Genomic DNA, 14,962 nt, shown 5'->3' with positions numbered 1-14,962 from the left:
TCTGGTGGCATCTTTAGGATTCTCTATGTATAATATCATGTCACCTGCAAGCAGTGACAGCTTTACTTCTTCTTTTCCTATTTGGATTACTTTTATTTCTTTTTCTTCTCTGATTGCTGTGGCTAAAACTTCCACAACTATATTGAATAATAGTGGTGAGAATGGGCAATCTTGACTTGTTCCTGATCTTAGTGGACATTGTTTCAGTTTTTAACCATTAAGGATGATGTTGGCTGTGGGTTTGTCATATATGGCCTTTATTATATTGAGAGAAGTTCCCTCTATGCCTACTTTCTGCAGGGTTTTTATCATAAATCAGTGTTGAATTTTGTATAACGCTTTCTCTGCATCTATTGAGATGATCATATGGTTTTTCTACTTCCATTTGTTAATATGGTTTATCACATTGATTGATTTGCGTATATTGAAGAATCCTTGCATTCCTGGAATAAGCCCCACTTGATCATGGTGTATTATCCTTTTACTGTGCTGTTGTATTCTGTTTGCTAGTACTCTGTCGAGGATTTTTGCATCTATGTTCATCAGTGATATTGGCCTGTAGTTTTCATTCTTTCTGACGTCTTTTTCTGGTTTTAGTATCAGGGTGATGGTGGCCTAATAGAATGAGTTAGGGAGTGCTCCTCCTTCTGCTATATTTTGAAAGAGTTTGAGAAGGATAGGTGTTAGCTCTTCTCTAAATGTTTGATAGAGTTCCCCTCTGAAGCCATCTAGTCCTGGGCTTTTGTTTGTTGGAAGATTTTTAATCACAGTGTCAATGTCAGTGCTTGTGATTTGTCTGTTCATATTTTCTATTTCTTCCTGGTTTAGTCTTGGCATGTTGTGCATTTCGAAGAATTTGTCTATTTCTTCCAGATTGTTTATTTCTTTGGCATATAGTTGCTTGTAGAAATCTCTCATGATCTTTTTTATTTCTGCAGTGTCAGTTGTTACTTCTCCTTTTTCATTTCTAATTCTATTGATTTGAGTCTTCTCACTTTTTTTCTTGATGAGTCTGGCTAATGGTTTATCAATTTTGTTTATCTTTGCCAAAAAACAGCTTTTAATTTTATTGAGCTTTGCTATCGTTTCCTTCATTTCTTTTTCATTTATCTCTGATCTGATCTTTATGATTTCTTTCCCTTTGCTAACTGGGGATTTTTGTTCTTTTTTCTCTAATTGCTTTAGTTGCAAGGTTAGGTTGTTTAAACATTCGAGATGTTTCCTGTTTCTTAAGGTAGGATTGTATTGCTATCAACTTCCCTCTTAGAACTGCTTTTACTGCATCCCATAGATTTTGGATCGTCATGTCTCCATTGTCATTTGTTTCTAGGTATTTTTTGATTTCCTCTTTGATTTCTTCAGTGGTCACTTCAATATTAAGTAGTGTATTGTTTAGCCTCCATGTGTTTGTATTTTTCACAGTTCTTTCCTGTAATTGATATCTAGTCTCATAGTGTTGTGGTCAGAAAAGATACTTCATACAATTTCAATTTTCTTAAATTTACGCAGGCTTGACTTGTGACCCAAGATATGATCTATCCTGGAGAATGTTCCATGAGCACGTGAGAAAAAAGTGTATTCTGTTGTATTTGGATGGAATGTCCTATAAATATCAATTAAGTCCATCTTGTTTAATGGATCATTTAAAGCTTGTGTTTCCTTATTTATTTTCATTTTGGATGATCTGTCCATTGGTGAAAGTGGGGTGTTAAAGTTCCCTACTATGAATGTGTTACTGTCGATTTCCCTTTTATGGCTGTTAGTATTTGCGTTATGTATTAAGGTGTTCCTATGTTGGGTGCATAAATATTTACAAATGTTATATTTTCTTCTTGGATTGATCCCTTGATCATTGTATAATGTCCCTCCTTGACTCTTGTAATAGTCTTTGTTTTAAAGTCTAGTTTGACTGATATGAGAATTGCTACTCCAGCTTTCTTTTGATTTCCATTTGCATGGAATATCTTTTTCCATCCCCTCACTTTCACTCTGTATGTGTCCCTAGGTCTGAGGTTGGTCTCTTGTACTCAGCATATATACAGGTCTTGTCTTGGTATCCATTCAGCCAGTCTATGTCTCTTCACTGGAGCATTTAATCCATTTACACTTACAGTAATTATTGATATATTTGTTCCTATTACCATTTTCTTAATTGTTTTGGGTTTGTTACTGTAGGTCTTTTTCTTCTCTGTGTTTCCTGCCTAGAGAATTTCCTTTACCATTTGTTGTAAAGCTGCTTTTGTGGTGCTGAATTCTCTTAGCTTTTGCTTCTCTCTAGCGGTTTTAATTTCTCTGACAAATCTGAATGAGATCTTTGCTGGGTAGAGTAATCTTGCTTGTAGGTTTTTCTCCTTCATCACTTTAAATATGTCCTGCCACTCCCTTCTGGCTTGCAGATTATCTGCCGAAAGGTCAGCTGTTAACCTTATGAGGATCCCCTTGTCTTTTATTTGTTGTTTTTCCCTTTCTTCTGTTAATATTTTTTCTTTGTGTTTAATTTTTGTTAGTTTGATTAATATGTGTCTTGGAGTGTTTCTCCTTGGATTTATCCTTTAATGGACTCTGTTCTTCCTGGACTTGATTAATTATTTCCTTTTCCATATTAGGGAAGTTTTCAAATGTAATCTCTTCAAATATTTTCTCAGTCCCTTTCCTTTTCTCTTCTTCTTCTGGGACCCCTATAATTTGAATGTTGGTGCATTTATTGTTGTCCTAGAGGTCTCTGAGTCTCTCCTCATTTCTTTTCATTGTTTTTTCTTTATTCTTCTCTGCAGTCCTTATTTCCATTATTTTATCTTCCAGTTCATTTATCTGTTCTTCTGCCTCAGTTATTCTGCTATTCATCTCTTCTAGAGAATTTTTAATTTTATATATTGTTTTGTTCATCACTGTTTCTTTGCTCTTTCGTTCTTGTAGACCCTTGTTAAACGTTTCTTGTATTTTCTCCATTCTATTTTCAAGATTTTGGATCATGTTTACTATCATTATTCAGAATTCTTTTTCAGGGAAACTGCCTATTTCCTCTTCATTTGTTAAGTCTGCTGTGTTTTTGCCTTGCTCCTTCAGGTGCTGTGTTTTCCTCTGTCTTCCCATTTTGCTTAACTTACTGTGTTTGGGATCTCCTTTTCTCTGGCTGCAGGTTCGTAGTTCCCATTGTTTTTGATGTCTGCCTCCAGTGGCTGAGGTTGGTTCAGAGGTTTGTGTAGGCTTCCTGTTGGAGGGGACTATGCCTGTGTTCTGGTGGATGCAGCTGAATCTTGTATTTCTGTTGGGCTGGTCCACGTCTGGTGGTGTGTTCTGTGGTGTCTGTGACCTTATTATGATTTTTGGTAGCCTCTCTGCTAATGGATGGTGTTGTGTTCCTGTCTTGCTAGTTGTTTGGCATAAGGTCTCCAGCACTGTAGCTTGCTGGTCGTTGAGTAGAGCTGTGTCTTGGCATTAAGCTGGAGATCTCTGGGAGATTTTCACCATTTGATATTACATGGAGCTGGGAGGTCTCTTGTGGACCAGTGTCCTAAACTTGGCTCTCCCACCTCAGAGGCACAGCCCTGACACCTGGCTGGAGCACCAAGTGCCTGTGAGCCACACGACTCAGAATAAAATGGAGAGAAAACAGAAAGACAGAGAGAAGGAGATAAAATAAAATAAAATAAAAAATAAAAACAAGTTACCAAAAATATTTTAAGTAATAAAAAAAGAAGACTGCAACCAAACCAAAACACAAATCCACCAATGATAACAAGTGCTAAATACTATACTAAAACAAAAACAAAAAACATAAAAAAGGACAGACAGATCCCTAGGATAAATGTTAAAAGCAAAGCTATACAGACAAAATCTCACACCGAATCATACACATACACACCCAAAAAAAGAGAAAAAGGGAAAAAGTATATATATAGTTGCTCCCAAAGTCCACCTCCTCAATTTGGGATGATTCGTTGTCTATTCAGGTTTTCCACAGAGGCAGGGTACATCAAGTTGACTGTGGAGATTTAATCTGCTGCTCCTGAGGCTGTTGGGAGAAATTTCCCTTTCTCTTCTTTGTTTGCACAGGTCCTGGGGTTCAGCTTTCAGTTTGGACCCGCCTCTGCATGTAGGTCGCCTAAGGGCATCTGTTCTTCGCTCAGACAGGACAGTGTTAAAGGAGCAGCTGATTCAGTGCTCTGGGTCACTCAGGCCGGGGAGAGAGAGGGGTATGGAATTCGGGGCAAGCCTGTGGCTGAAAAGGCATGCATGACATTGCACCAGCCTAAGGCTTGCTGTGTTTTCTACTGGGGAATTTGTCCCTGGATCACGGGACCCTGGCAGTGGCAGGCTGCACAGGTTCCCGGGAGAGGAGGTGTGGATAGTGACCTGTGCTTGCTCACAGGCTTCTTGGTGGCTGCAGCAGCAGCCTTAGCGTCTCATGCCCGTCTCTGTGGTCCTCGCTGATAGCCATGACTCGCATCGGTCTCTGGAGCTTCTTTAAGCAGCGCTCTTAATCCCCTCTCCTCGTGCACCAGGAAACAAAGAGGCTAAAAAACGTCTCTTAACTCTTGGGCAGCTCCAGACTTTGTCCCAGACTTCCTTACGGCTAGCTGTGGCACACTGCCCCATTCAGGCTGTGTTCCGCAGCCAACCCCAGTCCTCTCCCTGCCATCCAACTGAGGCCCGAGCCTCAGCTCCCAGGCCCCAGCCATCACAGCAGTGTGCAGACAAACCTTTCGGGCTGGTGAGTGCTGGTCGGCACCGATCTTCTGTGCAGGGATCTCTGCACTTTGCCCTCCTCAGTCCTGTTGCTGTGCTCTCCTCTGTGGCTCCGAAGCTCCCTCTCCCTCTGCCACCCACATTCATCGCCTGGGAAGGGGCTTCATATTGTCTGGAAACCTTTCCTCCTTCACAGCTCCCTCCCACTGGTGCAGGTCCCGTCCATATTCTTTTGTCTCTGTTTCTCTTTTACCTTTTGCCCTACCCAGGTACGTGAGTAGTTTCTTTCCTTTTGGGAGGTCTGAGGTCTTCTGCCGGCATTCAGTAGGTGTTCTGTAGGAGTTGTTCCACGTGCAGATGTATTTCTGATGTATTTGTGAGGAGGAAAGTGAACTCCACGTCTTACTCTTCTGCCATCTTGAAGCTAACTCCTATATAGGAAACTTTAAGAAAAATATTGGTGCCTGTAATCCACAACCCAAGCCTTCTGCACCTATTCTGATTTGATTGGTGTGAGCACTGGTCTGAGCATCTGAATATTTTTAAAAGCCCCCCTTGAGAATTCCCTGGTAGTTCAGTTGTTAGGGTTTCATACTTCCACTGCAGGGGACAAGGGTTGGGTCCCTGGTCAGGGAACAAAGATTCTGCATGGCATGGTGTATGTCCAAAACAAAAGACCACCTTTAGCTGATCTTAATATGTAATCACGTTGAGAACCATGTACGTAGAGACAGAGGTATCTGAGTTTGTATTCTAGATCCTTTACTCAATAGTTGTATGACATTAGCCAAATTCTTATGCCTCTCTGTCCTTCAGTTTCTTTTTTCTTTTTAACATCTTTATTGGAGTATAATTGATTTACAATGCTGTGTTAATTTCTGCTGTATAACAAAGTGAATCAGCTGTACGTATACATATATCCCCATATCCACTTTCTCTTGTGTCTCCCTCCCACCCTCCCTATCCCTCCCTGCTAGGTGGTCACAAAGCACAGAGCTGATCTCCCTGTGCTATGCAGCTGCTTCCCACTAGCTATTTTACATTTGGTAATGTATATATGTCAATGTCACTCAGTTCATCGCAGCTTACCCTTACCCCTCCCCGTGTCCTCAAGTCCATTCTCTACATCTGCATCTTTATTCCTGGCCTGCTCCTAAGTTCTTCAGAACCTTTTTTTTTTTAGATGCCATATATATGTGTTAGCATATGGTATTTGTTTTTCTCTTTCTGGCTTACTTCACTCTCTATGACAGACTCTAGGTCAATCCACCTCACTACAAATAACTCAATTTCATTTCTTTTTATGGCTGCGTAATATTCCATTGTGTTTACGTGCCTGACCTTCAGTTTCTGTAACTGTAAAATGTGGTTAATAAGACTTGTAAAGCAAATATACTCCAATTAAGAAAAAAAAACCTATCTTACACAGTGAAATACATTAAAGGATTAAATTAAAAATAAAATGAAATGTGTAATGAGCATATAAGAAGTGCTTCATAAAGGTTTCTGTTATTCCATATCTTTCCCATGCCACAGAGGAATGTCTCTCTGCATATCCAAGGTAGAAAACAAGTCTGTGATGGCGGAGAGATTAGGACTCCTGACCCAGCTGAAATAAGGCCTAATTAAGTGAAACCAAATGGTAATCAATTCTAGTTTGCCCTTCAGTGGTGGCCCCTGCTTGATAATCTTCTTGCTTGTCTGCCAGGAACAGCAGCAGGGAGGCCATTCTGAAGAACATTTCATTCCATTGTGACAGGCAAGTGTTTTGATTTTACACTTCATTGAAGTCCTGCAGAGACCTGCAAAAGTTTCTTCTAAACTCTTCCTCAGCTTCACGTGCTATTCACCCTGGCAGCTGCACCTGGCAGGAGGTACCTCGTAGGGTCTCCTCAGAAGTCTGGGGTGGTTGGTAGGAATAATTACAAAGCTATGGAAACTTTAAGAGGTTAAAAGTGCAAACAACATAGAAATGACCAGTGATCTCAGTAGCCTACTTATCACTCAGCAAAGCTGATAAGTAATTTTAAATCAAATTACGAAATGTGTCAGGAGAAAGATAATGTTATTACACAAACCATTTTCACTGTTAAATTTCCAACTTATTAATTTTGCAGAAGGGAAAGAATGTAATACTCTTATTAATGCTGTGTAACTGTTTTAATTACTTTCTTCTGCTAATCTCCTTATTCTCAACTTTGCAAATAAATCCCTCAGGAAATTGATCCCAACTGTTCTAGAGACTTCATCTTTGTTGGGAATAAGAAGGAAAGCAATTGAGACTTAAAGGACCATGTCAATTCATAAATATACAATTAACTAATTTTATTATTGAGTAAAACAAATACCTAGATGCATGCAGATAGCCAGCAAGTGACTACAAATTTTTTGTAGATTATCAGTTCATTTTTCTAAACATTTTATTTTATTTTACAGTTGTTATATAACATTCCTTCTTTTATTTATTTACTTTTTTACATCTTTATTGGAGTATAATTGCTTTACAATGGTGTGTTAGTTTCTGCTTTATAACAAAGTGAATCAGTTATATATATACATATGTTCCCATATCTCTTCCCTCTTGTGTCTCCCTCCCTCCCACGCTCCCTATCCCACCTCTCCAGGTGGTCACAAAGCACCAAGCTGTTCTTCCTGTGCTATGCGGCTGCTTCCCACTAGCTATCTACCTTATATTTGGTAGTGTATATATGTCCATGCCTCTCTCTCGCTTTCACAGAGCTTACCCTTCCCCCTCCCCATATCCTAAAGTCCATTCTCTAGTAGGTCTGTGTCTTTATTCCTGTCTTACCCCTAGGTTCTTCATAACATTTTTTCTTCTTAAATTCCATATATATGTGTTATCATACGGTATTGGTCTTTCTCTTTTTGACTTACTTCACTCTGTATGACACATTCTAGGTCTATCCACCTCATTACAAATAGCTCAATTTCGTTTCTTTTTATGGCTGAGTAATATTCCATTGTACATATGTGCCACCTCTTCTTTATCCATTCATCCGATCATGGACACTTAGGTTGTTTCCACCTCCAGGCTATTGAAAATAGAGCTGCAATTAACATTTTGGTACATGACTCTTTTTGAACTATGGTTTTCTCACGGTATACGCCCAGTAGTGGGATTGCTGGGTCATATGGTAGTCCTATTTGTAGTATTTTAAGGAACCTCCATACTGTTCTCCATAGTGGCTGTACCAATTCACATTCCCACCAGCAGTGCAAGAGTGTTCCCTTTTCTCCACACTCTCTCCAGCATTTATTGTTTCTAGATTTTTTGATGATGGCCATTCTGACTGGTGTGAGATGATATCTCATTGTAGTTTTGATTTGCATTTCTCTAATGATTAATGATGTTGAGCATTCTTTCATGTGTTTGTTGGCAGTCTGTATATCTTCTTTGGGGAAATGTCTATTTACGTCTTCTGCCCATTTTTGGATTGGGTTGTTTGTTTTTTTGTTATTGAGCTACATGAGCTGTTCATAAATTTTGGAGATTAATCCTTTGTCATTTGCTTCATTTGCAAATATTTTCTCCCATTCTGAGGGTTGTCTTTTGGTCTTTTGTATGGTTTCCTTTGCTGTGAAAAAGCTTTGAAGTTTCATTAGGTCCCATTTATTTATTTTTTATTTTATTTCCATTTCTCTAGTAGGTGGGTCAAAAAGGATCTTGCTGTGATTTATGTCATAGAGTTTCTGCCTATGTTTTCCTCTAAGAGTTTGATAGTTTCTGGCCTGACATTTAGGTCTTTAATCTGTTTTCAGCTTATTTTTGTGTATGGTGTTGGGGAGGGTTCTAATCTTATACTTTTACATGTACCTGTCCAGTTCTCTCAGAACCATCTACTGAAGACGCTGTCCTTACTCCACTGTACATTCCTGCACCCTATATCAAAGGTAAGGTGACCATATGTGTGTGGGTGTATCTCTGGGAATTCTATCCTGTTCCATTGATCGATATTTCTGTTTTTGTGCCAGTACCATTCTGTCTAGATTACTGTAGCTTTGTAGTATATTCTGAAGTCAGGGAGCCTGATTCTTCCAGCTCTGTTTTTCGTTCTCAAGATTGCTTTGGCTATTCGGGGTCTTTTGTGTTTCCATACAAATTGTGAAAATTTTTGTTCTAGTTCTGTGAAAAATGCCAGTGGTAGTTTGATAGGGATTGCATTGAATCTGTAGATTGCTTTGGGTAGTAGAGTCATTTTCACAACGTTAATTCTTCCAAACCAAGAACATGGTATATCTGTCCATCTATTTGTATCATCTTTCATTTCTTTCATCAGTGTCTTATAATTTTCTGCATAGAGGTCTTTTGTCTCCTTAGGTAGTTTTATTCCTAGATATTTTATTCTTATTGTTGCTATGGTAAATGGGAGTGTTTTCTTGATTTCACTTTCAGATTTTTCATCATTAGTGTGTAGGAATGCCAGAGATTTCTGTGCATTAATTTTGTATCCTGCTACTTTACCAAACTCATTCATTAGCTCTAGTAGTGTTCTGGTAGCATCTGTAGGATTCTCTATGTATTGTATCATGTCATCTGCAAACAGTGACAGCTTTACTTCTTCCTTTCCGATTTGTATTCCTTTTTTTTCCTCTTCTTCTCTGATGGCTGTGGCTAAAACTTCCAAAACTATGTTGAGTAAGAGTGGTGAGAGTGGGCAACCTTGTCTTGTTCCTGATCTTAGTGGAAATGCTTTCAATTTTTCACCATTTAGGACAATGTTGAGTGTTGGTTTGTCATATATGGCCTTTATTATGTTGAGGAAAGTTCCCTCTATGCCCACTTTCTGCATGGTTTTTATGATAAATCAGTGTTGAATTTTGTCGAAAGATTTCTCTGCATCTACTGAGATGATCATATGGTTTTTCTCCTTCAATTCGTGAATGTGGTGTATCACGTTGATTGATTTGCGTATATTGAAGAATCCTTGCATTCCTGGAATAAACCCCACTTGATCATGTTGTATGATCCTTTTAATATGCTGTTGGATTCTTGTTGCTTGTATTTTGTGGAGGATTTTTGCATCTATGTTCATCAGTGATATTGGCCTGTAGTTTTCTTTCTTTGTGACATCCTTGTCTGCTTTTGGTATCAAGGTGATGGTGGCCTCGTAGAATGAATATGGGAGTGTTCCTCCCTCTGCTATATTTTGAACAGTTTATGAAGAATAGGTGTTAGCTCTTCTCTAAATGTTTGATAGAATTCAGCTATGAAGCCATCTGGTCCCGGGCTTTTGCTTGTTAGAAGATTTTTAATCACAGTTTCAATTTCAGTGCTTGTGATTAGTCTGTTCATATTTTCTATTTCTTCCTGATTGAGTATTGGCAGATTATGCATTTCTAAGAATTTGTCCATTTCTTCCAGGTTGTCCATTTTATTGGCATAGAGTTGCTTGTAGTAATCTCTCATGATCTTTTGTATTTTTGCAGTGTCAGTTGTTACTTCTCCTTTTTCATTTCTCATTCTATTGATTTGAGTCTTCTCCCTTTTTTTCTTGATGAGGCTGGCTAATGGTTTATCAATTTTGTTTATCTTCTCAAAGAATCAGCTTTTCATTTTATTGATCTTTGCTATCGTTTCCTTCATTTCTTTTTCATTGATTTCTGATCTGAATATTTATGATTTCTCTCCATCTGCTAACTTTGGGGTGTTTTTTTTCTTATTTCTCTAATTGTTTTAGGTGCAAGGTTAGGTTGTTTATTCGAGATGTTTCCTGTTGCTTAAGGTAGGATTGTATTCCTATAAACTTCCCTCTTAGAACTGCTTTTGCTGCATCCCATATGTTTGGGGGCGTCCTGTCTACATTGTCATTTGTTTCTAGGTATTTTTTTCATTTCCTCTTTGATTTCTTCAGTGATCACTTCGATATTAAGTAGTGTATTGTTTAGCCTCCATGTGTTTGTATTTTTTACAGAATTTTCCTGTAATTGATATCTAGTCTCATGGCGTGGTGGTCAGAAAAGGTACTTGATACAATTTCAATTTTCCTAAATTTACCAAGGCTTGATTTGTGACCCACGATATGATGTATCCTGGAGAATGTTCCAGGAGCATTTTTGAAAAATGTGTATTCTGTTGTTTTTGGATGGAATGTCCTATTAATATCAATTAAGTCCATCTTGTTTAATGTATCATTTAAAGCTTGTGTTTCCTTATTTATTTTCATTTTGGATGATCTGTCCATTGGTGAAAGTGGGGTGTTAAAGTCCCCTTCTCAGAATGTGTTGCTGTCGATTTCCCCTTTTATGGCTGTTAGTATTTGCCTTATGTATTGAGGTGCTCCTATGTTGGGTGCATAAATATTTACAATTGTTATATCTTCTTCTTGGATGGATCCCTTAATCATTATGTAGTGTCCTTGTTTGTCTCTTCTAACAGTCTTTATTTTAAACTATATTTTATCTGGTATGAGAATTGCTACTCCACCTATCTTTTGGTTTCCATTTACATGGAATATCTTTTTACATCCCCTTACTTTCAGTCTGTATGTGTCTCTAGGTATGACGTGGCTCTCTTGTAGACAGCATAATCTCTGTCTTTTGGTGGGAGCGTTTAGTCCATTTACATTTAAGGCCATTATTGATATGTATGTTCCTATTCCAGTTTTCTTAATTGTTTTGCGTTTGTTTTTGTAGGTCTTTTCCTTCTCTTGTGTTTCTTACCTAGAGAAGTTCCTTTAGCATTTGTTGTAAAGATGGTTTGTTGGTGATGTACTGTCTCAGCTTTTGCTTGTCTGTAACGCTTTTAATTTCTCCATCAAATCTGAATGAGATCCTTGCTGTGTAGAGTAATCTTTGTTGCAGGTTTTTCTCCTGCATCACTTTAAAAATGTCCTGCCAGTCCCTTCTGGCTTGCAGAGTTTCTGCTGAAAAATCAGCTGTTAACCTTATGGGTGTTCCCTTGTGTGTTGTTTGTTGTTTTTCCCTTGCTGCTTTTAATATGTTTTCTTTGTAGTTAACTTTTGACAGTTTGATTAATATGTGTCTTGGCATATTTCTCCTTGGATTTATCCTGTATGGGACTCTCTGTGCTTCCTGGAGTTGATTAAATATTTCCTTTCCCATATTAGGGGAGTTTTCAACTATAACCACTTCAAATATTTTCTTAGTCCCTTTCTTTTTCTCTTCTTCTTCTGGAACCCCTTTAATTCAAATGTTGGTGCATTTAATGTTGTCCCAGAGGTCTCTGAGACTGTTCTCAGTTCTTTTCATTCTTTTTTCTTTATTCTGTTCTGCAGTAATTATTTCCACTATTTTATCTTCCAGGTCACTTATCCGTTTTTCTGCCTCAGTTATTCTGCTATTGATCCCATTTAGAGTATTTTTAATTTCATTTATTGTGTTCTTCATCATTGTTTGTTTCATCTTTACTTCTTCTAGGTCCTTGTTAAATGTATCTTTCATTTTGTCTATTCCATTTCCAAGATTTTGGATCATCTTTACTATCATTATTCTGAATTCTTTTTCAGGCAGATTGCCTATTTCCTCTTCATTTGTTAGGTCTGGTGGGTTTTTATCATGCTCCATCATCTGCTGTGTGTTTTTCTGTCTTCTCATTTTGCTTATCTTACTGTGTTTGGGGTCTTCTCTTTGCAGGCTGCAGGATCGTAGTTCCTGTTGCTCTTGGTGTCTGCCCCCAGTGGCTAAGGTTGGTTCAGTGGGATGTGTAGGCTTCCTGGTGGAGGGGACTAGTGCCTGTGTTGTGGTGGATGAGGCTGGATCTAGTCTTGCTGGTGGGCAGTTCCACGTCTGGTGGTGTGTTTTGGGGTGTCTGTGGCCTTATTATGATTTTAGGCAGCCTCTCTGCTAATGGGTGAGGTTGTGTTCCTGTCTTGCTAGTTGTTTGGCATAAGGTGTCCAGCACTGTAGCTTGCTGGTCGTTGAGTGTAACTGGGTGCTTTTGTTGAGATGGAGTTCTCTGGGCTATTTTCGCCGTTTGATATTATGTGTAGCTCGGAGGTGTCTTGAGGACCAGTGTCCTGACGTTGGTTCTCCCACCTCAGAGGTAGACCACTGACTGCTGGCTGCAACACCAAGAGTCTTTCATCCACATGGCTCAGAATAAAAGGGAGAAAAATTAGAAAGAAATAAGTAGTAGACATAGAAAGAAAGAAAGGAAGGAAGAAGGAGGGAGGAAGGAAGGAAGGAAGGAGGGACGGAAGGAAAGAAAGAAACAAAGAAGATAAAGTAAGATAAAATATAAATTTTTTAAAATAAAAATAATTATTAAGAGAAAAAAATTTTTAAAAAACGGATGGGTAGAACTCTAGGACAACTGGTGGAAGCAAAGCTATATAGACAAAATCTTGCACAGAAGCATACACATACACACTCACAAAAAGAGGAAAAGGAGAAAAAATCATAAATCTTGCTCTCAAAGTCCACCTCCTCAATTTGGGATGATTCGTTGTCTTTTCATATATTCCACAGATGCAGGTATATCAAGTTGATTGTGAACCTTTAATCCGCTGCTTCTGAGGCTGCTGGGAGAGATTTTCCTTTCTCTGCCTTGTTCTCACAGCTCCCAGGGACTCAGCTTTGGGTTTGGCCCCGCCTCTGTGTGTAGGTTGGCCGAGGGCGTCTGTTTTTCGCTCAAACAGGACACAGTTAAAGGAGCAGCTGACTCGGGGACTCTGGCTCACTCAGGCCTGGGGGAGGGAGGGGCACGGAGTGCGGGGCGAACCTTCGGCGGCAGAGCCTGGCATGACGTTGCACCAGCTTGAGGCTCTCCATACTTTCTCCTTGGGAAGTTGTCCCTGCATCCCGGGCCCCTGGCAGTGGCGGGCTGCACAGGCACCCGAGAGGGGAGGTGTGGATAGTGACCTGTGCTCGCACACAGGCTTCTTGGTGGCGGCAGCAGCAGCCTTAGCATCTCATGCCTGTCTCTAGGGTCCGCGATGTTAGCCGCTGCTCGTGCCCGTCTCTGGAGCTCATTTAAGCAGCGCTCTTAATCCCCTCTCCTCGCGCACCTGGAAACAAAGAGTGAAGAAAAAGTCTCTTGCCTCTTTGCCAGGTCCAGGCTTTTCCCCGGACTCCCTCCCAGCTACTGTGGTGCACTAACCCCCTGCAGGCTGTGTTCACGCCGCTAACCCCAGTCCTCTCCCTGCGCACCGACCGAAGCCCGAGCCCCAGCTCCCAGCCCTGCCCGCCCCGACGGGTGAGCAGACAAGCCTCTCGGGCTGGTGAGTGCTGGTCGGCACTGATCCTCTGTGCGGGAATCTCTCCACTTTGCCCTCTGCATCGCTGTTGCTTTGCTCTCCTCCACGGCCCCGAAACTTCCCCCTCCGCCAGCCACAGTCTCCACCCGCAAAGGGGCTTCTAGTGTGTGGAAACCTTTCATCCTTCACGGCTCCCTCCCACTAGTGCAGGTCCCGTCCCTATCATTTTGTCTCTGTTTATTCTTTTTTCTTTTGCCCTACCCAGGCACGTGTGGAGTTTTTTGCCTTTTGGGAGGTCTGAGGTCTTCTGCCAGCGTTCAGTAGGTGTTCTGTAGGAGTTGTTCCACGTGTAGATGTATTTCTGGTGTATCTGTGGGGAGGAAGGTGATCTCCGCATCTTACTTTTCCATCATGTTCCCCTTGTCCCCCAACATTCCTTCTTTTAGTGAACAGTCAACAGTTACTCAATTTATGTCAGAAGTTTTATTGAGCTTCCTATGACATCCTGTTTTCTATAATTCTTTGTCGGGCTTACTCCAATATTTGTTCTTCATAATTCCTTTATCAGACTTACTCCAATATTTGTTCTTCATAATTCCTTTATCAGTACCTCCTACAGTTGCCCCTAACTGTGTATCTAGTACATATGATTAGTTTTATCCTTTAACATTCCTCAGTAAGGTTAGGTAAGTTTACTTTTCTCACAATTATTCCCCCTTTTGATAAAACCTGATATCAGAGTTTTGATATAATTTGCATTACAGGGCTGATTTCTCTTTGGGATGTTCTTAATTTTCTGTGTATCCAAAAAGGCCAAAGCAACATATCTAACAAAGTAATGATTAATATTATTACAGGTTGAATTTAAAAGAAAATTAGCTTTAGGTGAGTAGCCTTTGAAGATATCATACCACTTATGTATAGTTAGAGTGGGTTCTTGATTAGCAACACATAATTTATCCATCATCCTATAACAACTTTATATAATAAGTTGATTTCGTTCTGCAGCTTGTTTTTCTAAGTGCATTACAATTTCAGAGTTATTCTTCAGTTTTATTTTCCAATTGATACCTAATGTATAATCAACATGTGAAGCT

The sequence above is a fragment of the Delphinapterus leucas genome, chromosome X (genome assembly GCF_059928025.1).
Source record: "Delphinapterus leucas isolate spDelLeu-1000000601 "Yukka" chromosome X, BTC_Dleu_Yukka2, whole genome shotgun sequence".
NCBI lineage: Eukaryota > Metazoa > Chordata > Mammalia > Artiodactyla > Monodontidae > Delphinapterus > Delphinapterus leucas.
The sequence above is the reverse complement of the archived record's forward strand: the minus strand, read 5'-3'. Positions refer to the sequence as shown.